The sequence below is a fragment of the Rhinolophus sinicus genome, chromosome 3 (genome assembly GCF_057876585.1).
Source record: "Rhinolophus sinicus isolate RSI-liver-muscle chromosome 3, RSI-T2T, whole genome shotgun sequence".
In the NCBI taxonomy this organism is placed as follows: Eukaryota; Metazoa; Chordata; class Mammalia; order Chiroptera; family Rhinolophidae; genus Rhinolophus; species Rhinolophus sinicus.
In genome coordinates, this window is record NC_142503.1 from 13,553,151 (window position 1) to 13,576,932 (window position 23,782).

The following is a 23,782-nucleotide window of genomic DNA, read 5'->3' on the forward strand; positions in this document are numbered from 1 at the left end:
CTTGTGTATATCAATTATCGCATACTGTAATTAATTAGAAGGCATTTACAAATGCAGCTGCGTTTTCCAAAAGACCCGTATATCAGTATGATTTTTGTATCCTTTTGTTGTTGTTTTCATTTACATAAAAAAAAATTTAATCACAGATCTATTGAAAATTTCATGAAAGTTATGTAAACTCTAGGCATAAAATGCATAAAGAAACAAAATTTTGCACATATTTTGAAGGGATTTGAAACAGAAGTTCTAGTATTTCACTTGAAGAAAAACAGGAGGTAAAAATGTGAAGATAATCATGAATCAATAATTAGAAAAAAAAAGCCTAAATACCAGAGTGCCTCTGCCATATCTCCATGAATAAAATCATATACATCCCCATGTTCCTAGTAGTAAATAGCAAAGTTTTTTGTGCCAGAAGCCCTCACAACCAATCCAGGTTTAGCTTCCTCATAAATAAAATGAAGAAAATAAAGTTGGATTTTGAGGTCTGACAATTAAGTTCCTGAACTTGTTGCAATGATGTTGCTAACCTTTTTTGATATGAGAGGGATTATTCATTATGAATTTGTACCAACTGGACAAACAGTTAACCAAGTTTACTATTTAGAAGTGCTGAAAAGACAGCCTGAAAAAGTCAGACGACCTGAACTTTTCGCCAACAATTCATGGCTCTTGCATCACCACACTGCACTAGCTCACATGGCACTGTCTGTGAGGGAGTTTTTCAGCAGTAAACAAATAACTGTATTGGAACACACTCCCTACTCACCTGATCTGGCCCCCAATGACTTCTTTCTTTACCTGAAGATAAAGGCAATATTAGAAGGGAGACATTTTGATGACATTCAGGACATGGAGAGTAATATGATGACAGCTCTGATGGTCATTCCAGAAAAAGAGTTCCAAAATTGCTTTGAAGGGTGTACTAGGTGCTGGCATCGATACATATCTTCCCAAGGGGAGTACTTCGAAGGTGACCATAGTTATATTCAGCAACGAGGTATGTAGCACTTTTTCTAGGATGAGTTCACGAACTTAATTGTCTGACCTCATAGTCTAAACATCAAATTAAATTATGTCTCACTCTGGCTTAGAATGGGTATCCAATAATTTATAGGAAAAAAGTGAAAATATCCAGGATTTGGAAACAATTTCTTTAATCAAGGATATATGATATGGCAGGTTAATCAGCTACTTGACACCTGAAAGCTCTGCTCAGGTAAGGTCAGCCCTTGACTGCCCCTCCCTGTCCTCTAATCCAGTGGAGACATGTCAATCCAATTCATTCCTTCACAGTCCATGCCTTCGCAGCCATCCAGCCTAAAAATTTGCTAATCCAATAAACCAATTCATGCTAATGTGTCAAAAGTCGAGATTTTCCTCTCTCACCTCTCACCCAACCTCTGATCTCTGAGACGTCTTTGAACATTTTGGAGGCGTGTTCTATCAAAGTAGCTCTTCATTATTTGCATCCCTTAGTTAAATTGAATTCACATTTACAAATCCATTGTATGTCAAGTACTTAACGTGTTTTACCCCCTGAAAGGAGGGTGTTTCAGCTGGGGAGACAGAAAGGTAGACTATAAACATAAATAAATTAAGGACTCTCTCCTTAATACAGTTAGTTAACTATAGTTCTGAAGATAAACTTGTTAAGAAGGACTGGGCATTTGTAAGAGGTGAGGGAAAGATGTATTTTTGGAAAAAGAAAAATCTAGTAGTTTAACTTACAGTATAGATAATAATAAAAGAGAAAATAATTAAAATGTAAAATAGTAACCTATTTGGAAACAAAGAAATATTTGAGAAATTTTGCAGTTAACTTAAAGAAGATTTTGTACTTTAAATATTCATTTTAATTAATCATTTTACTTTTTCCCAGAAAAAATTATTATTTATTTATAAATATACACTAAAATGTTTTCCTCTGATTTATATAAATTAAACTTCAAGTGTGTGATCACTGAAGTAAAAAAATAAAATGCTTATTATGAACGTTTTTTTTAAGAAGTTGAAGATTTTGGTATTATTTAAAATATTAAAGTGATAGATTTAATGTAGAATGGAAGAAAGGTTTTTTTTGGAGATATTATTTAATTAATGACACTGTTAACTAAGCAAAAGAGATATTTGACTTTAAGAAACATGAAAAATGTTGTTCAACAACAAATGTGCAAGAAACTTGAAAGTACATCATCACATTCTTTCCCATAAACTGTCAACTTGATTGTATCCCCCAGAGGAGAGAAGGTGCTTATGTATCTACTGTGGCAGCATGACAAGAGAAAACATTCATCCTAGAGACATTAAGTACAAACTCTCCTTGCCATGGACTCTAACATCTAAACTAATGGCAGAAGATATGAAAATGTTGAGGTCACTTTTTTCTCTAACAGGGTAATTAGTCCCTGCTGTTCCTCTTTAGAATTACTTTTTTTTTCTAATAGAATTACATATATCTCAACAACTGCAACTAGAAACCAGATTTTTTACCAGTTGAAACCAAACACAGACAAGCAAATCAACTCCAGGTGACCTACTGCAGGGAGAGGCCCCATGCTGATTGCTTGGCATCCTTTTGATGATGTTTTACTCCTCTGTGCTTAGGAATACAAGCATAAGCAATCCTGAACTTAATAGAATCACGTTCTATTTTGGGTTCAGTTTGTATTTGAAATTACCTGTTTAAAGTCCTATAAAATCATGGTGTTTCGATTTACCCACAATTCTCCTGGAAAGTAATGATCATACGTATACTGTTGGGTGATTTTGAGGAGTAAATGAGTCCACAAACTCCAGTCATTTACTGGAGCATTCAACATTAGTCATACATAATATGTAATCACATTAATGACTATAGATTTAAACAGTTTATTATATACTGCCATGTAGAAAGTTATACAATTTACTTGGTTTCTTTGTTTGTTTGATTGTTTATATTTATATATTTTTATTTTTGTTTTAAATAGTTAATTGATTTTGTTATTTTTTTTCTTTTTTGATTAGTTTCATGTGTACAAAACACTGTAATAGTTAGACATTTATCTTTTATACCTCTTAGGAACTGAAACCCCCCTCCCCCCAATCTACTAACCCTCTGACATTGCATGTAGCCATTACATTTCCACTGTCTTTATTCCATATCCTGTACTCCATTTCTTGTGACTATATATACACATATATAGATATAGATATAGATATAGATATAGATATAGATATAGATATAGATATAGATATATACATATATATACTTAATTATAGTTGACATTCATTATTATTCAGCTTCAGGTGTACAGCACAGTGATAAGGCATCTAGAGCATCCCTGAAGTGGTCTCCCTAATATGACAAGTATCCATCTTATATCCTAAAAATCCTTACAAAATTATTGATTAATTTCCCCAAATTGACTTTCATATCCTTGCGTCAATCTTGTAGTTACTGATTGTGCTTTCTAATCCCCTCTCCTTCTATCTCATCCCCACACTCCCTCTCACCTAGCAAACCTCAGTGTTTCCTCTGCTTCTGAGGAAGTTCGTTTATTAGTTTTTTCGTTTATTTTATTCTTTAGATTCCACATATAAGTGAGATAACATGGTATTTGTCTTTCTCTGTCTGACTTATTTCACTTAGTATAATGTTCCCTCGGTCCATCCATATCATTGCAAATGGTAAGATTTCAATCTTCTTTATAGCTGTGTAATACTCCATTGTATAAATGTACCATATTTTCTTAATCTGGTTGTTTACCGATGGGAATTTTGGTTGTTTCCATGTCTTGGCTATTGTGAATAGTGCTGTAATAAACATAGGGGTGCATAGATTTTTTTCAAATTAGTATTTTGGAAGTCTCCAGATAGATACACAAGAATAGAATTGCTGGGTCATAAGGTAGTTCCATTTTCAATTTTTTGAGATATCTCCATACTGTTTTCCATAATGTCTGCACTAATCTTCAGTCCCACCAACAGTGGACGAGGGTTCGCTTTTCTCCACATTCTCACTAGCACTTGTTTGTTGATTTATTGTTGAGAGCCATCCTGACCAAAGTGAGGTGGTAGCTCATTGTGGTTTTTATTTGCATTTCTCTAATGATTAGTGAAGTTGAGCATTTTTTCATGTCAGTTTACCATTTGTATTTTTTCACATGTCAGTTTGCCATTTGTATGTCCTCCTTAGAAAAAATGTCTCTTCATGTCCTTTGCCCATTTTTTAATTGGATTGTTTGTTTTTTGGATGTTGAGTTAAATGAGTTTTTCTATAAATTTGGATATTAACCCCTTATCAGATGTATCATTGACAAATATCTTTTCCTGTACTCAGAAAATTAAAAGACATTGAAGAGAGAAATTAAACAAGATACAAATAGATGGAAACACATACCATGTTCATGAATAAGAAGAATTAATGTCATTAAAATGTCCATACTGCCGAAGGCAATATACAGATTCAACACAATTCCTATCAAATTACCAAGGACATTTTTCACAGAAATAGAACATATAATCCTAAAATTTATATGGAACCATAAAAGACCCCAGATAGCCTCGGCAATCTTGAGAAATAAGGACAAATTGGGAGGTATCACGATACCTGACATCAAATCATACTACAAGGCTACAGTAATCAAAACAGCATGGCACTTGTATAAAAACAGACACATAGATGAATAGAACAGAATAGAGAGCCCAGAAATAAATTCATGTCTATATGGTCATTTAATCTACAACAATGGAAGCAAGAATTCACTTTGGGGTAAAGACAGTCTATTCAATAAATGGCGTTGGGAAACCTGGACATGCAAAATGAAGCCAGGCCACCTCCTTACACAACATAGAAGAATAAATTCAAAATGGATTAAAGACTTAAATGTAAGATATGAAACAATAAAACTCCTAGAAGAAAATATAGGAAGCAATTTTACAGACATTAGCCGGAGTAATATTTTTACTGATATAACCCCTTGGGCAAAGGCAGTAAGAGAAAAAATAAACATAGGGGATTATGTCAAACTAATAAGCTTTTTAACAGCAAAGGAAACCATAAATAAAACAAAAAAGGAGCCTACTGAATGGTTTCTTTATGTAAGCATATAACGACTACTTATTGGATTAAGAAAGGCACATGGAAAGAAACAAAAAAAACCCTAAAACTACCATTGGGCAAGTACAGCAGATAGATTACATTTTTTTTCTAATATAAATTATATAAAATTGTGTTTTACAAATTTATGAAACAGCAATATATTAGTACTGACATTTTTGAGATGAGAAAAGGGAATAATAAATATTAAAACTTAATCAAGTAAACTTGTATTATGTAATTTTCCATTATTGTAAAAGAAAGTGATTATCCAACAAAAATGAGATTACATACATTTTGAGTGTTAATATGTATAAATTACTCATATTCCTTTTATTTCAATGAATAAAACTGTTTATTTGAATGTCTACCAAACTTGGGATTTTTTTTTAAATTATGGAACAGCTATTACCTATTTTATAATTTATAACACAATTTGTAGTTCTGTTCCATTAAACAACAACAGCTATACTTAGAATTCTATTGTAAAGGCAATTCAATATTTAAAGTGGACATATATACCTTTCTGAAAACTGGCTTTCTAAGAAAAGTTTGATGAAAACTTTGCTGTTATAAGTTATAGAAGAGATGTACAGTACGAGCATTCATTTGAAAAGTAAGCCTATGTCCTTTACGTAGGACACTGCTGGATGTAAGCCAGAGATTAAAAAAAAAAAGAGAGACAGGTTGTAGATAGGAAAATTACAAACACACTAATCAAAGTAGTAGCAAAAATTTCCTGTGTCTAGAAGATTAATCCCAAATCTGTCTTCCTTCACTATATACAAATATTGTCTTGATATTTGAGACCTTAAATGTTATATTCTACAACAGAATTTTAGGAATGACTTTTAAGAGTCAAAGTTTAAGTAAGATTTAGTATAAAGTTCATCTAAAGACATGGGTAGGATTTAATTGACAAAGGCAATCAGTATAAACTCCCACATGTTCCTGCACTCAAAAAGGCATTTTTAAACAAAAATTTTTGCAATACAAATAAATTCTGAATCTATGTGATAATTATACTCACCCTTGCTCAGAGATTCCAACACCATCAAGGTGTTAGTGTCCATGCAAGTGGTGGGGAGGTGGTGAAGACAAAACAGGAGGAACCTGAACTTGAAAACTCTATTACCTTTTTTCTTTAAATTGAATGGAACACAATTTGGTTTAGATTTTGTTTTCTTGTTTTTGCATTCAATGTATTATCACAAGAGCAAATCCATATTAAGAGTCATCATTCTAAAGTAATGAAAAACCCATTACATGAAACAGTAGAATTTGACTTTGAAAATAACAAATGTTTTGAAATGTCAACATTTTCAATCCTTTCCATTGATATAAATAAGCAAGATTTGATAACAAGTATGCATACTTACCTAAAATGTCAGGCAATTATATACTATATGTGTGATGAAGTATAATTTATACAAAGTCAATAAAAATAGTATTTTTTATCTCATGGTTTTTATCCATATATTTCATCTTTTTATAAGAAATTCAAGTATTCAAGATTTTTCTTACAATGCAAGACTATTTTGTATCAGATGTTACTAGTCACTTACCAAATAGTCAAAGGTGTATTTTTATCGACAAGTTATTAAATTTTTCAACATCTATACCTATTATATCTTTTATTAAAACATAAATATCATTGTTTTACTAAAGCCTATCTATAAACAGATTTACATAGATAAATGATGATTAATAACCAGGACCATTTAGATCTCTACTGTCTGAATTTTAAATAGATGTTATGGAACATAAAATCAGTGTTCATTAGTAAAGAGATTTATATTATCAAAAAGTATGAGTGATTAATAAAACATATGGAAGCTGATTTCTCTATGTATATATATTCCAAACATGCATATATACAAAATTACATTTTGGAAATAGGTTTAAAATATTGAAATGTAGTAATATATTCATTGAGAGCAATTGATTTTATGTGCCAGTCTGTTCCTTGAGTTTCACCTTTTTTAAAGGAAATTTAGAAACAAATGTAAAAATCAAACATATTTGAAAAGTGTGCCTATTTGAAAGAGTTCCAACACTTATTAATGAAAATGATAGGATAGCGATATTTAAATTAAAAAAAAACACAGAAGAAAATTGATCTGCCGAAGCTCTAAATATCTCAGTATAGCTATAAAGACTTTTAAGAGAAACCATATGACCAAAATGTACAATATATATAACATTTTTAATATAACAGATGTAACACACAAAAACTGTACCTTATAATTCACCTTACGATTGGTGATATATTTTCTTCTTATCTATTGCTGTGACTTGGTTCTAAAAGAAAATAAAAACAAAATATGAAAAACTTTTTAATACTCATATTAGATAAATCTATGCATGGTTATAGTACAAACAATATAAAACATAGTTATTATAAATTTCTCCATATCACTCAAGAATCCAACTCATGAAAACATAATGGGGGATGGATAGCCAATATACTTTTAAATAAGTAAATATTCAGGGGTTTGAACTTTCAGATTTTCTTTTTTTAGAGCATGGCATTTGAGACAAAACCCCAATTATAATCTCAGCTTTTTCAGTTGTTTGGACAACTTAGTTATGTTTTCTGAACCATTCTTACTTCAACCGATTAAGATAAATTTAATAATGCCCTTTATAAAGGTCTGAGTATTACGTGCTATACTTAGCATCATGCCTAACACATAGTCAATATTAAAATATAAAGTATTACTAATTTAATTGCAATATAATAATATTATGATTTATGATTAAGAAGCATATTATTCTAGAATTGCGGCAATTACACATTTGAGTAAATTAATAAAATTTTTCCTATTTTATAATGTGCACATTATTTCAGTTGTATTGGAGTTTTAACATTGAAAAGACAATATAAAAAGTAGCAAAACAAAGGTAAACGTGAGATCTCAGATAGTAATGAAGGCCTGTCAGAACAAAAAAGCAAAAGGCATGAGAATTATTCTTATTCTTAGCTAAAATCTATCTAATAATCCTTAAATGACAATGTAATTTGATATTATCTCTAGGGTTTAAAATTAATGAAAATTACTTTCATAAGGACCAAAGAGATGCCTCAAGACTTTAGGTGGTTAACAGTGATAGATTATTCATTTAACAATTATTTACCTAGTACCTATTATGTGTCAAACTATAATTTGTCCTAGGGATACAGTAATGAAGAAAAGAGACAAAGGTACTTGCCCTCATGAGAGCTTACATGTTGGAAGTTCAGAGGGATGGAGAGACGAAAATGCATATGTAAAGGAGTAAGTATAAATTATATGTGAGATCACCATAAATGATATAAAGACAGGAAGGGGTTAAAATTATTGACATTTATCCAAAAAGAAATATCTAGATACATGTCATTGGCTTCCCAAAGTGAATCTGGAGCTGAAAGACAACATTTGGTAATTGGTGAGTCTGGAAATGATAACCTAAGGATGGCATAGACCGTGTTTCCCTGAAAATAAGACGGGATCTTACATTCAGTTTTTCTCCAAGAGATGCATTAGGGTTTATGTTCAGGGGATGTCACCCTGAAAAATTATCCTAGGGCTCATTTTCCAGTTAGGTCTTATTTTCAGGGAAACACAGTCCACAAATGAAAGTTAAGCGCTAATCCCTTTAACATCAGGAGTATAAGGAGGAGCAATTACTGCAATGATACAACTAGGAACATGTGGTGTGATGTTCCGGAAGCACTATGAAGGGAAAGACACTTGATGTAGATTGGAGATTTTGATCTCTCGTATATAGCTAGCTAGCTACCCACCTATCATCTATGTATCTATGTGAGAAACAAAAACTCTCAGATTCTTTTAGAACTCATACTACTCAGAAGCTTCAGGATCCCTAGGTTGTCTACATGTGTACAATCTCCTGGTTATTTTTTGGAATTGTGACCTTTTCAATATGGACTTTTCTAAAATAAGAAGTTACTAGAACCCAAAGTGACTGATTTCTAAGTTTGACTTTAGAAATGAGTGATGGCAGAGTATTCAGATGCCATGTTATTAGAAATGAGAATCATGTATTACTAGCGCGTGATGCATGGAACCCTGCAACTCATGTGTGCGTGATTTGAGCTGAGAAGCAGCAAGGGTTTCCAAGGGGTAATTTTTAAGAGTTGAGTAATTTGAATATTCTAATTGAGAGGAGACTCATGTCAGCACACAGAGAACTATTTATGTGTAGCTTACATTTTCTGCTAGGTTAACATCGGCTTATTGGAAATGAGGGTGATAGCAGATGGCTGATCCTTTCGTTGCTCTGTTGCTAGAACAGAAAAAGCAGCATTCCTTTCCGTGTGTGGACTAATGCACAACAGTGAGCTGAAGTGTGAGACACTCTCCTAATTTAACTCTTTAAAGCCTGGCCAAAAAATTAATATACAATTGTTCTTAGCATATTGAAAACTACCCCATCAACCAGGAGATATCACCAATACATAACAATTCCACCATCTGTGTTCTGTACATATATTCTAATATATGAGAACCTTCCAGTCAAATACTTCCTGGAAAGGATTTATAATATTTTCCCATTATTAAGAAACATATATTTCACTTTCACATTAAGTCACACTGTCAGCTATTTCTGTGTGCCTAATAATTTTAAACGCAACAATTATTTCAGACACAATTTCAACAAGTATTCATTTGCACTATTAAAATGAGAAGTATACTACTATCTGGAGGAAAAAAATATTAGAAAATGTACATGTAGTCACATAAAATATATTCTAACTTACTATATGGTCATTGTTTCAAAGCTATTTATATTATGCTGTATTACACCTCATTTTGATTCACTTTCTAAATTACAAGTATATGTTTATAAAAACTAAAGTCTCTACAGGATGTCCAAAAACAGCAACAAAAAAAAAGATATGACAGCATAGTGCAATGATATTAGAATCATTTGATACAATTTTATTTTGTTAAGACTTTATTGTTTTAGAGCAGATTAAGTTTCACAGTAAATTTGAAGGAAAAGATGGGGACTTCTCATATACACCCTGCACTCACACATGTGCTGCCTCCTCCATTACCAACATCCTTTACCAGAGTGGCAAATTTACAATTGATGAATCTATATTGACACATCATTATCACCCAATGTCCATAGTTTATATACCGTTCCCTTTTGTTGTTGCACATTCTATGGGTTTGGAGAAATGCATGATGATACATAACCATCATTATGGTATTATACAGAATATATCTACTGCCCTAAAAATCCTCTAAGCTTCACCTATTCATCCCCTACTTCAACCCCTGCAAACACTGAAGTTATAACTGTATCCATGTTTTTATTTTTTTTTTTAGAATACCATAGTTGAAAAATACAGTATGTAGTCTTTTCAGATTGGCTCTATGATTTATTAATACACATTTAAGGGTCCTTCATGTATTTTAATGCCATGATAACTCATTTCATTTTAGCCTTGAGTAAATTCCATTGTCTGGATGTACCACATTTTATTTAGCTGTTAATCTACAGGACAACTTTGTTACTTCCAAGTTTTGGTAATGAGGAATAAAGCTACCATAAACATTGCTATGTAGGTTTTTGTGCATAGGTGTTTTCTGTTCCTTTGGGTAAATATCAAGGAGTGTAACTGCTGGATTGCATGGTAAGAGTATGTTTAGTTTTATAAGAAATAGTCAATCTGTCATTGACATGGAATGTACTATTTGAATTCCCGCCAGCGATTAGTGAGAATTCCTATTGGTTTACATTCTACTATCATTTGACTATGTCAGGGTTTTGGATTTTGGCCATTCTAATAGGTGTGTAGTGATATCTTGCTGTTTTCCTTTGTAATTCCCTAGTGACATAGGTTCTCAAGCATCTTTTCATATGTATATTTGAATCTGTGTATCTTCTCTGGTGAGGTATCTATTAATGTTTTTGGCCTATTTTTTAATTATGTTGTTTGTTTCCTTATCCTTGAGTTTTAAGAGTTAATTTTATATTAGGATAACAGTTCTTTATCATATGAATCTTCTGCAAATATTTTCTCCCAATCTGTGGCTTGTCTTCTCATTCTCTTGTCATTGTCTTTCACAGAGTAGACATTTTTTATTTTAACGCGGTCCAATTTATCAATTATTTCTTTCATGGATCATGCCTTTTTGATTGTATGTAAAAATTCATCACCACACCCAAGGTAATCTAGGTGTCTTCTATGTTATGTTCTAATAGTTTTGTAATTTGGCATTTTACATTTAAGTCAGTGGTCCATTTTGAGTTAATTTTTGAGAAGGCTATAAGGTCTCTGTCTAGATACGTTTGTGTTTTTTTTTGCATGTGGATGCTGAGTTGCTTCAGCACCATTTTTTGAAAATACTGTTTTTGTTCCATGGTATAGCCTTTGCTCCTTTGTAAAGATTAGTGAATATATTTAGGGGGGTCTGTTTCTGAGGTCTCTAATCTCTTACATTGATGTGCTAATCTATTTTTCACAAATACCACATTGTCTTGATTACTGCAGATTTATAGTAAGTCATGAAGTCAGGTAGTATCAGTCTTTCAAATTTGTTCTTATAAATTTTAGAATCATTTTGTCAACATCAATAAAATAACTTTCTGGGAGTTTGACTGAGATTTGATTGGATCTCTAGATCAAGCTGGGAAGAACTGAAATCTTGACAATATTTATTTTCCTATCCATGAATTTGGAATCTCTCCATTTGTTTAGTTCTTCCTTGATTTTGTTCATCAAAATTCTGTAGTTTTTTCATTTAAATTTTCCACACATTTTATTAGATTTGTATCTAAGTATTTCACTTATTTTGGATGCTAGTGTAAACATTTTGTTTCTCATTTCAAATTCCACCTGGTCATTGCAATACTAAAGTGATTGTCTTTTGCATACTAACCTTATATCCTGCAACAATGTTATGATTGTATATTATGAGTTCCAGGAGTGTTTTTGTACATTACTTTGGATTTTCTACATAGAAATCATATCATCTGTAAAGACAGACATTTTTATTTCTTCCCAGTTATTTCCTTTTCTTTGCTATTTCATTAGCTTGAACTTTCAGCACAATATTGAGAGAAGTGGGGACACCGGAGGGACATTCCTAACTTGTACCTTAATTAGGAGAAAAGCTTCAAGTTTCTTAACATTAAGTATGATCATAAACACACACACACACACACACACACACACACACACACACACACACACACACATATTGCAGTCTGACAATTCAGTTCGCAAACTCATCCTAGAAAAAGTGCTACATACCTCTGGCGGTGTCCTGCTGAGTGGTACTCATTATTGTTGCATGTTTTTATGTGCTAATGCGAGAATGTCTGAGCCTGAATTAGAGCAACAAACATTAAATTTCTTGTTAAACCTGTCAAAAGTGGAAGTGAAATCAGGGACATAGAGATATACTGCTGAATATCACTATGGTCGGTCACCTTAGAAGTACTCCCCTTGGGAAGTTATGCACCGACACCAGTGCCTAGTCCACTCTTTAAAACAATTTTGGAATTCCTTTTCTGGAATGGCCATCAGAGCTGTCATCATATTACCTACCCTTGATGGCTTGAATGTCATCAAAATGTCTTCATTTCCTTTATCTTCAGATAAAGAAAGAAGTCATTGGGGGCCAGATCAGGTGAGTAGGGAGGGTGTTCCAATACAGTTATTTGTTTACTGGCTAAAAACTCCCTCACAGATAATGTCGTGCGAGCTGGTGCATTGTCGTGATGCAAGAGCTCCTTTGGGACCATATATGCACAAACCTTTCTAATGTCAAGCTTTACAGTTAAGATTTTCCTAACTGTTTCTCTATCAATGTTTAGTTTGTCTGCTATGCTTCTCATAGTCAGCCGACAATTTTGATGCACAATTCCACAATTTTTTGCAATGTTTTTGTCAGTGCTGCTGTTACTGGCTGCCCTGACCTCTTTCTATAGTCAGATTATTGCATAAAAACTCAATTTATGCACATACTAGCAGAATGACTATGTTGTCTCACACATCAGTGACATGTTCTCTCCCCTATGAAAAATGTTCAATGCATTTGTACACTGCCATTTTCTTCATGGCATTATCCCCATAAACTTGGACTAACATGTCCCTGATTTCACTTCCACTTTTGCCAAGTTTAACAAGAAACTTAATGTTTGTTTGTTGCTCTAATTCAAAGTCAGACATTCTCGCAATGGCACATAAAAACATGCAACAACAATAATGAACACCACTCAGCAAGACACTGCCACACGTTGACACCAACACAGCTGTGAGACACTGATATACCAACGTCATGAAACCTTACTGAGCTGTTTGCACAGTGCTGCTAATGTAAGCGCATGGTGGCAAGTTCACAGACTTAATTGTCACAGTTTACATATCTATTTATCTATCTATCTATCTATCTATCTATCATCTATCTATCTATCTATCTATAGACAGAGATAGAAATAGGTATATTTTTTCAAATTGTGTTTCTTAAGAATCAAGTCCGCTTGAAGTAAGAGTTCAAGTTTGGTGGTTGTTTGTTTAGAATCAGAATTTCTCAGTGAGACTCTTAGAAAGAAAAATAAAAGTATTTGAAGATCTCTAGATCTCTGTTGGAGTATGTTTTCTCCCATCTTGCCCACAGTCATATCCTCCTTCCAGGAAAGCTCATATTCAATAACTGATTATTACTGAGGTATAAAGACCTGGTCTTCTCATTCCAAGTAGAGAATGCAGCACACGATTTTCCCATCATCAGAATTTCCCATATGGTCTGTTGAGACACCTGTTTTTGTAATTACCTCAGAACTTGAATTCTTCCTCTGCCCAATCCTTTCCATTCTCTTTCCTTACACTTTTTTTTTTTAAATGAAAATAGTACTGGCTAATTAGTTTTCTGCACAGTAATCTATTTCTCATAGTTTTCTTCACAAGCAACTCCACTTGCAATAGAGTGCATGTACTCTGCCACTTTTCTGCACACATGGTGGAAAGGCACTACTTTCTATAGTCAGATTATTGCATAAAAACTCAATTTATGCACGTACTAGCAGAATGACTATCAGCAAGTGCTTTCCCTTCCTGTTTTGGTAAACCCTGATTCTTCTAGTTAGTGGATACATGGAATGATCCTAAAATAATATACTTAATGAGCCTGCTGAGTTAAGGACGTGAGTAGAAATGTGAAACATCAAGTTATGTTCTGATGTTAATCAATGAGGGAATTTCCACAGCAATGATTTGAAATATTTACCTACAAAAAGATTCATTATAGACATGTTCATTAGAGAATCATCTGTGATGAAGAGAAAACTTAAAAATTAAAAAAAAATGTCCAAACTTAAAGTACAGTCATTTGTAGCCAATACAATCATGCCATGTGAAACTTTCAAGGATAGAAGGAACTGTTTATGGCAACATAAGAAGCAGGTATATATAAATATTACATAGGCTAGGCCTACAAATATAAAATATTTATAGAAGAAGGAAAATGCTCCCAAAATGTCAGGAAAAATGGATGAAGCATCACAGAAAAGACCAATGGAGATAATATTGGATAATTGCCAAAGTGACTCTTGAGTACCTGACAAAGCAGACTGTTATCTATTCTAAAGTCAGGGCACTAATTTAAGATTATTCTTTCTGAAAGATTGTTGGCATCATTTGTTTCCTAGATCGAAATAGCCTTATAGTTCTTATTGCTTAATTATGTATAAATAATTTATGGAAAGTGTATGAATTATATTTTGGCTCTGCCCAAGAAATTTACTTCAGTGGTAAAATATTTTGATGAATTAAATGGCCAGAGATTTATAAATATCAATGGCAAAGTGGAACATTTTATGCATATGAAAAAAGAGTGAGCAGGAAGAGATAAAAAGAACCATTATTATCATTATCCTTGCAGATGTTAGAAAAAACAGTTATGTTCATTGGATACGATGAGGAAAGGGTGAATGAGAATCACTCTCTTAACACAGGTTCTCTATAAGATTGTTCATTAGGCAAGGGAGCCTGAAAATTGAAAAACTGTGGTAATTCCATGAAATGAAGTAGTTGATTAGAGAAGAGGATTGGAAAAGCTAAGAGATGAGTGCGTGTGGTTTCTGTGTGTGTGTGTGTGTGTGTGTGTGTGTGGAGAGAGAGAGAGAGAGAGAATATTCAAGACAACAATATATTGTGTAAACATATAAAGAGAACCAGGACATTGACAGATGTTGATGTAGGTGGAAATATAGAAGTAAGTCAAATTAAAAATAATAATACAGTCATAGAAGTGAATGAAAATTGAGAGAGTAAGAACAGAGGTTAATAACATTTTCTTCAGTGACATTCCCTTTTAAAGGGACACAGAAGGTAGCATGGTAAATCTGAGCATAACATAAGCACATTTATCTATAGGAATGAAAACCTGAGTGTTAAAGTAACTAGTCGATTTGCAAACTCAAGTAAGTCAGATGTTACCCAAGGATTAGGTTTATAATACCCTGTTCTTTATAAATACATTCAATTCTAAACATTAAATATGATTTTATTCTATATATTTTAGCTAATTCAAGTGTTCCTTCAAGAAACATTTATGGCTAATTTATTATGTACCAGACAGGATGACATGACCTGGATACTATATATGGAAGTCACTATGGTATTCATACTCAAGGAGATCACAGTGTAATGATGATAAAACATCAAAATACAAAGTACAACATACCAATAGCCGGAGGAGGAAATGTTAGGGAGTGCATCATGGAGGTATTTCCCCTAAAATGGTGACTTATCAGATGGGTGACAAGTTTCCATAACAAGAAAGCACATAGACAAGATAAACATTTTTTATCCGTATGTTGTTGTTTTTTTCAATGTAGAAAGAACACAGAGAGGTAAAACTATTTCCTCATTAGCTATTCAGTTATTTAATTTATTAACCATCTTTAGTATACTCTATTGGTTTCAGTCAAAATTCCAATAGCTATTTAAATAGCAGAATGGGCAAATCTGCCATGTGAATAGTTGTATTTGTAATGTTAAAACTGCACATAAACTTGAATATTTTAATGCTCGGTTTAACTTCTAAATGAATAATTCAAATATTATATTGAGTCTGCAATAATCCACTAAGTAATTCATGGACAAATTAACTGTGGTAATCATGATTACAGTAGTTTTTAATTACTTTTCAATACATGCCCAGTCTCTATGATGTGAACGTTGGTGATTATTATTATCATATTTATGCCCGATATCATAACTGTTAGACAGAAATAGAGAGTCCTAAAGCACTTGACTATCCAAGAGATGGCTGTTGGCTGGTTAGGGATCTAAAGGTCTCAGAGAAAACTGGCACGAATCGTCAAAGTAAGCTCCCGGTGTTTTGATCCTGAGATACACTGGAGACCAAGTCTGGTTGGAACTTTGATTTTAGCTAGGAAAACCCTGAGCGGGGAACACGGCTAAGCCATGCCCAGAGTCCTGACCCACGGAAGCGTAGAAATAACTTGTTACACAGCATGGTATATGATGCAGATTCTGGTACTTGGAAACGAGGTGCTGCTATAACAACAACAACAACAAAAGTTACTTTAAAACTGTGTGAGGGATTTTGGAATGAGGAAGCTGATGGAGACTCAAAGAGTTTTAAGAAGCATGCAAGAGAAAGCCTAAATCCCCTTGGACAGACTGCTAGTTAGAAGTCTGGATTTGAAAGATGCCATCAGGGTGGGTTCAGAAGGAAGTGAGGAACACGTTACTATTTTCCTTTCACCCTTCTAAGTTCTTCTGACTAGTCTAATAATCAAAATGACATGAGACAAATTAACAAGAGAAAATAAACAAATGTATTATGTGTGTACATATGAAAGTTCCATAATATGGGACATAAGAGCAATTGGGGCATTTGAGGATTACGTGCCATTCTGAATTAAGGACAGGGAGGTAGGGATCTAAGACTTCAAAGAGAAAATAGGCAATTCACAGGTAGAAGAGAAAGCACACATGTTACCCCTAATTATCTCCCAGCCACCCAGAACCGATGGGTCACAGAGAGGAGTCTAACCAACAGACTTTGCTAGGTTTCTCTGTATGCCACACTTAGTTCCTATTATGCTAAGGTGACAGATCTCTTCCTTAAACAGGTTTATCTATCTCAATACCTTTAGGCAGATAAGTCGGTGGTAAAAGGTTCTTACTGAGTCTTTTATTTCTTAAAAATAGTCAGCTTAAAGTAATCAATATCCTGGAAAGGCATATTTTGGTGTCTCAAACTCTGCTCCCCCTCACCATGACTTGTTAGAAATTGAGTGTCACCTTTAGAAGCTGAGGGAGACACCTGGCTGACAGCCAGTAAGAAGATGGGGATTTCAGTACACAACTTCATGGGACAAAATTCTGCCAACAAAGATTGAGCTCAGAAGAAGACCCCAAGCCTCCGACGGGATCATAAAACTACGAATCATTGTTTAGCCTTCTGAGAGTCAGCGGACCCAGGCCTGGTTCCCTGGTTAACAAAACTATGAGCTAACAAATAGATGTTTTAATATACTCGGTTGTAATTTGTTTCACAGCAATAGAAAACTAATAATGCCACCAGTGATACTGCATTCAGTGAATTTTTGATTCAGCTTTTTGACTTACTTCGCTAAATATAAATACATTTATTTCAGCAACCACAAAAGGCTTTTTATTTCCTTCTGTATTATCTTTTGGAGAATACTAATAACCAATACAGCAGAACTTTTTAAAAATGTTTTTAAAGGTTTCAAAATTTAAAAAGCAGAAAAAATGAACTTTTAGAAAAATAAAATAAGTTCAAACAAATAAAGCATTTTCCTTTATATATATAAGGTCAGGTTACTTATAAAATACTTTTATAGTCTATTCGCATTGATGGCTATAATTCATCCATTGACGCTTAGAATGTATAAATTGACTTTATTTTGTAAATAAGGATTGCTCACGAAAAATAGTCATACTCTGTGTGGGTGGTTTTGCACTTCCAACATAATAATCTTTAAAAGGAATGATTGGACTGAGTCATATGGGAAAGTCATCAGCAATACTAGCTCAGAATATAATATAATTAGGAGGGCAATAAATAAATAATCCTTTGCTCCTTGATACAACGTGCTGCTTGTTCATTAGTATAAGGGTCATTTGTAAGCCAATTTTGTTATTACCCAGAAAGAACATTGTTGTTAAGTTGTGATAAAGGGAAACCGTAAATTGGGAAAGAATTTTAATGGTCATGATCTTCATTAGCTAATGAGATGTGCTAATTATAGTCTTAAATGACAATGATTTAGTAGCCTTGGCATAAAGGCTCACAGAGCAATAACTAGGTCAGTCCCCTTTCATGTGTTTTCACAATGTTGGAAGGGACGTAATAACTGAGAGTCATAATTAAGTTATGTATAAATATTATTAATTAAAAATGTCTGTTATGCTAAATGTTATGTTGTTTTTCCATATATTTGCATAAAAATCTAGGGTATTGAGAATGTGACAGAAACTTGCATTGCGATTGTACATCTTGAAGTGCGGTTCCTAATTCCCTATCAGTAGGTGTGTGAGGGCAAAAGTATTTTCGTATTAATTAAATGTTACACACACTATTTTTACTATGTGTACACTGGCTAATGGTGAAAACAAAACAAAACAAAACAAACAAACAACAAAACAAAACAGTGGTAGGAAGTGGCTTCCAATTGCTCTAAGACATTACATCTTTCAACCCTCTATACTTTCAGGAAAAGAAATAGATATAGGGAGATAGGGAGAGGGAGATAGTGAGGGATAGGGAAGGAGAGGGGGGAGAGAGAGAGAGAGAGAGAGAGAGAGAGAGAGAGAGAGAGAGAGAGAACTCAAGGGAGGGATGGTGGGAGGAAAAGAGGAAGGAAAGGAAAGAGGAAAAATGTTCAGTTTTCCTTGATAAGTAAAATATTAATAACTGTATAACCTTGAGTGTACATCATTTTTCTATTCTCTGTGAAGAAATAGGAAATACACACAAGACACTTCTGCTGTGGTCTGAAGTGTTATGGTCATCTCCAGGAAAAGTATGTATGTAGTTGTTTGAGTTGTGAACTGTGAGCTAAACTAGATTTTTATTATCTTTTTTTCATGGAATACTTGTCTACTTGAAATAGTGCAGAATAAGCTGAGGCTACTTAGTCTTGGCTGTTTATAGACATTTATTTGAATGTGAACAGAGTGAACCTGTTACTTCAAAGACAACAACTGATAGTCTGTTTTTTGCCAGTGATTCAATATTTCAAGCAAAAATTAAAATTTGGAAAACTTGTTTTATCCCCATGAGTTTGACAGCTTTAAACTCCTAAAGACTTTTTCTGATGGTGTTATCAGTAATATTAGCAAATCTGATAAATTTGTCAATATGTAGAAGATCGGCATATCTCAATAAACTAATATTTCTCAAATGATCAATGCAAAATGTTACAAAATCATACATAAGTAAGAGACTTTTCAATTGTAGAATTTGGTATACTATTAAAAAACAAAAACAATAACAAAAAAGCCCCTCAATTAACTGAAAAACATATTCAAATAGTACGTTCTCAACTATATGTCTGCGTTAGACCAGATTTTTTACATATACTTCAACTAAACAGCATATTATAACAGACTGTATATAAAAGTGTATATGATAATCCTTCTATGCATCTCTGCTTCTAATAGAAACAGATGGCTTCTATTAAGACAAACATTAAATATCCTTTAAAAATAGCAAAACAATACCACACTTATTATTAATTAAAAAAATAATTTAAAAATCCTCAGTTTTTATTTCTAAAACAGTAAACGTTGCCTTAAGTAAGTCATATAAACAAAATGTATTGGAAACTTCAATTTTAAGACTCTAAGGGGTCTAACCTCATGGTAATAGACACGTATCGCTGACCCCTTGATGAAAAATGTATTGAAGAGTAAAAAAAAAATAAAAATGTATAAATACCACTTAATTCTACATGAATATTAAATTAAATGAGTTCAATTCTGAAAGCCATGAGTCATTCAAAATACAGTGATTATTTAACCATATGGAAGAAAAAATTGTATATATTTGCCTCTGCTGGAAGTTAATGTTGCTTGAGTGCTAGGAACAAGGTTGTGATTTGATGTGTCCTTTTAATTTCAGCTATAGAAAACCTGCTCTGGTGGCAGGAAAAGGTTAGTCCAGACTATTTTAAACTAAATTTAAAAGTTATTTTTAAATAATTAATTAGGAAAAGGCAATGGTTGGACACTAATGTTTCAAAGTAATGACAAAAATTTTGGAGTAAATTGGACAAGATGAAGAGCAATTATATTATCTAAACTATTTCATCAAAACAATACTGCTGTTAGAATATGGGAAGAGAGTTACCATAGTCAGTCACTGAATTTAGAACGTATGTTAATGATCTCACTAAACACAATCCCTACAAAATATAAATGACTCTACAAAAGGCAAAAACAAATTAAATACCAGAAGAAAAAGCAATAATTTTACTTGTGAGATCTAAAGACATATTTAGTTATTTTAAAATTAAAAAAATGCTTTCAGCAATTTTTATTACTAAAATATTTCATATTAAATGAAATGTAACTAAGTAGGACAAATTACTTGTGAGGAAAATATATTTTCTTCAAGTAGTCTTTAACTATTGAATTTTTAAATGTAAAAGTTACAAATGGCAACTGTTTTTTATGGTTTTAACACAAAAATTAAAATGATTGCTCTATTGTCCATTGCTATTATAAAAATGAAGAACTACATAAAAACAGAATATTTTTTGCCGAAATATGGTGTAGTAAATTTCCACAGAAAGCAATTAAAATGCTGGAGAAAATATTAGAATAAAATAGTAAATGAATGTAGGAACTAGTTAGTACCAAGGTATACAATACTCAGACTGGAAAGTGAGCTATGAAGGAATCCAGGACATTTTTGCTGACCCATGTGAATCAGCATGTCAATATGAGTAGGGCTTTTTCATGGGGAAACACCAATTAAGAAAAAAGTAAATAAACAGACAACAAAACAACAACAGCAATGCGAGCGCTTGCAGGCGCGCGCCTGCACATACACACACACACACACACACATCACAAAACCTGGAACTGAAAGGTCTATATTTTCAGAATAACGTTGAATTTGAAATATAAGAACTCCCTCTGCTCCTAGAATATTGGCAGGAAAATGGACCAAAAAATAAAAAAAAGACGAAAATTTCCTATGATAATTTACAACAGTAAACATACCCAAATTAGCAACATTTGCTTTGATATTTTTTGTTAAACTCAACATCAAATGTTATATATTATAAATCATAATAAAATAAGTAGAAGTAATTCTCTAACTAAATGGTAAAATTTTCATATTGGATTTAAAAAGTAGTTCAAAACTGGTTAGAAGGGCCTTGCCTAAAACAAAAGACTGGAAAAAAAAAGTTAAAATGTACAACAAATACTGACCATAAACAAGCTCATATTTTGCTATATTAATACCATAAACATTGATTTTAGGGCAAAAGAAGAAAGCATTCCTTGATATTGAAAAATGACTTCACTAAATCATGAAAGAAGTTTCCATTTACACATAAAAAATGTCAGGATTAAATTGTATACCCCTATATACAAGTTTTTCAATCTTCTATCTTGAGTATTGTAAAGATGTCATTTCTCATCAAAATTCATCAATAGCTTCAGTGAAATCCCAAATTATTTTCAGGAATTTGAAAAGCTACTTTTGAAATGTATATAGGTGTGCAAAGATTCAAATATTGTCAAAATATACCTGAACAAGAATAATAAGTAGGGCAAATGTCCTCCACATAAGGAAGGTCATTTTAACACTACAACAGTTATTTAAGAGCAGTACCAACTTTTGGAAACACAAGTAAAATAGTCAGACAGAATAGAGAGCCAGAAAATAATTCAGGTGTGTGTGTTGGGATTAGCAAATCAAGGTGATTTTTCAATTAATATCACCTGTATAATTATAAAAAATGAGACATTTCCTTTATTATACAACAGAAAGTCTACAATCTTAAGTGGATTAAATAGTTAACTATGAGAAAAACACAAACAAAAATCTTGTAGAAACAAATAGTGGTATATATTTAGGCTTTCAGAGTAAGTAATGTATTCATGTATAGCAAAAAGTCCTCAAATGAGAAAAGAAAAAAAAAAGTAGATATATTATAAATCAAATTTAAAGACTTGCTTAGCAAAATTCACTATTAGGAAAGTAAATGCAAGTTACATATCACAGATGATATTGTCAACACAAATAAATCTAATGGATCAGTAGATATTACATAGAAAAAGAAAAAAGAAAACACATAGAAAAACTTTCTTAAATCATTAAGCAAAACACAACAACTTGGTTATTTAAAATCACAAAAATTACTGAGCAGGCACTATATATTAGGTTGGTGCAAAAGTAATTGAGGTTTAAAAGGTTAAAAAAATTGCAAAAACCACAATAACTTTTGCATCAACCTAACATAAGATAAAATAAATTTTCCATAAAAAATATAATAAATGCTAAGCCTCCTTTGTGACTAGATACCTTAATTTGACATCCAATACAAACCAAAATCAGTGACATTAAAAGTCAGCAAATATGAGAACTGATTATATACTACTGCTGGGTGTGAACATCCCGATAGGTACTTTGGAAAATTATGGTATTATTTACAATATTTACTCTTAGCATATACTCCAAAGAGACTCATACAAGTCCACCATGATCTGAAAAAATGGGAGGCTGTTGGGTGGAAACCACCCATCTGTTCACACTATGGAATGTGTATATACATTTAAATGTGGCAGAGTCATACGATATACTGTAATAGAGCAGTAAAAATGAATGAAATATAGCTAATACATACATCAACTGTAATAATTTCAGGGGATTTACATTTCCCTGAACCCCTCATATCAATGAGGTACCACCTCACACAAGTCAGCATGGCTATTATCAAGAAGTCAACAAACAACATATGTTGGCAAGGATTTGGAGAAAGGGAGACCCTTGTGCACTGTTGGTGGGGCTACATATTGGTGCAGCCCCTATGGAAAACAGTATGGAGATTAAAAAAAAAAACAAACCTAAAACTAAAAATGGATATACCATATGACCCATCAATTCCACTTCTGTGTATTTATCAAAACAAACAAACAAACAACAACAACAACAGCAACAAAAAAACTAATTCAAAAAGATATATGTACTCTTTTGTTTACTGCAGTATTCTTTACGACAGCCAAGATATGGAAGCAACCTGGGTGTCCATCGATAGATCAATAGGGAAAGAAGTTGTGGTATATGTAACGGAATATTATGCAGCAATAAAAAAGAATGAAATCTTTCCATTTGAGACATCATGATGAGTTAAAGGGTATTATACTAAGTGAAATAAGTCAGCAGAGAAAGACAAATACCATATGGTTTTACTTATATATGGAATCTAAACAAAATACAAAACAAAAACAGACTCATAGAAACAGAGACCAAAGGGATGGTTACCAGAAGGGAGGGGGTAAAGGGATGGATAAAAGGGGAAAGGAAATATAGTCAATAATATTTTGATAAATTTGTATGGTTACAGATGATTACTAGAATTAGTAATTAAAGATTACTAATAGATTAGTAATCAATTTTAAGGTATAAAAATATTGAATCACTATACTGTATACCTGAA

General features: G+C 32.6%; 1 protein-coding gene across 2 annotated transcripts in view; it reads right to left on the reverse strand.

Annotated features, from left to right (window-relative positions):
* CDH18 (cadherin 18) overlaps positions 1 to 23,782 on the reverse strand; it is an 893,359-nt gene that overhangs the window by 617,157 nt on the left and 252,420 nt on the right. For both annotated transcript variants that reach the window (XM_088796449.1, XM_088796451.1), the window contains exon 2: positions 7,321 to 7,381. The gene's annotated coding sequence lies outside the window, so the exon portion shown is untranslated. The remainder of the gene's footprint in view (positions 1 to 7,320; positions 7,382 to 23,782) is intronic.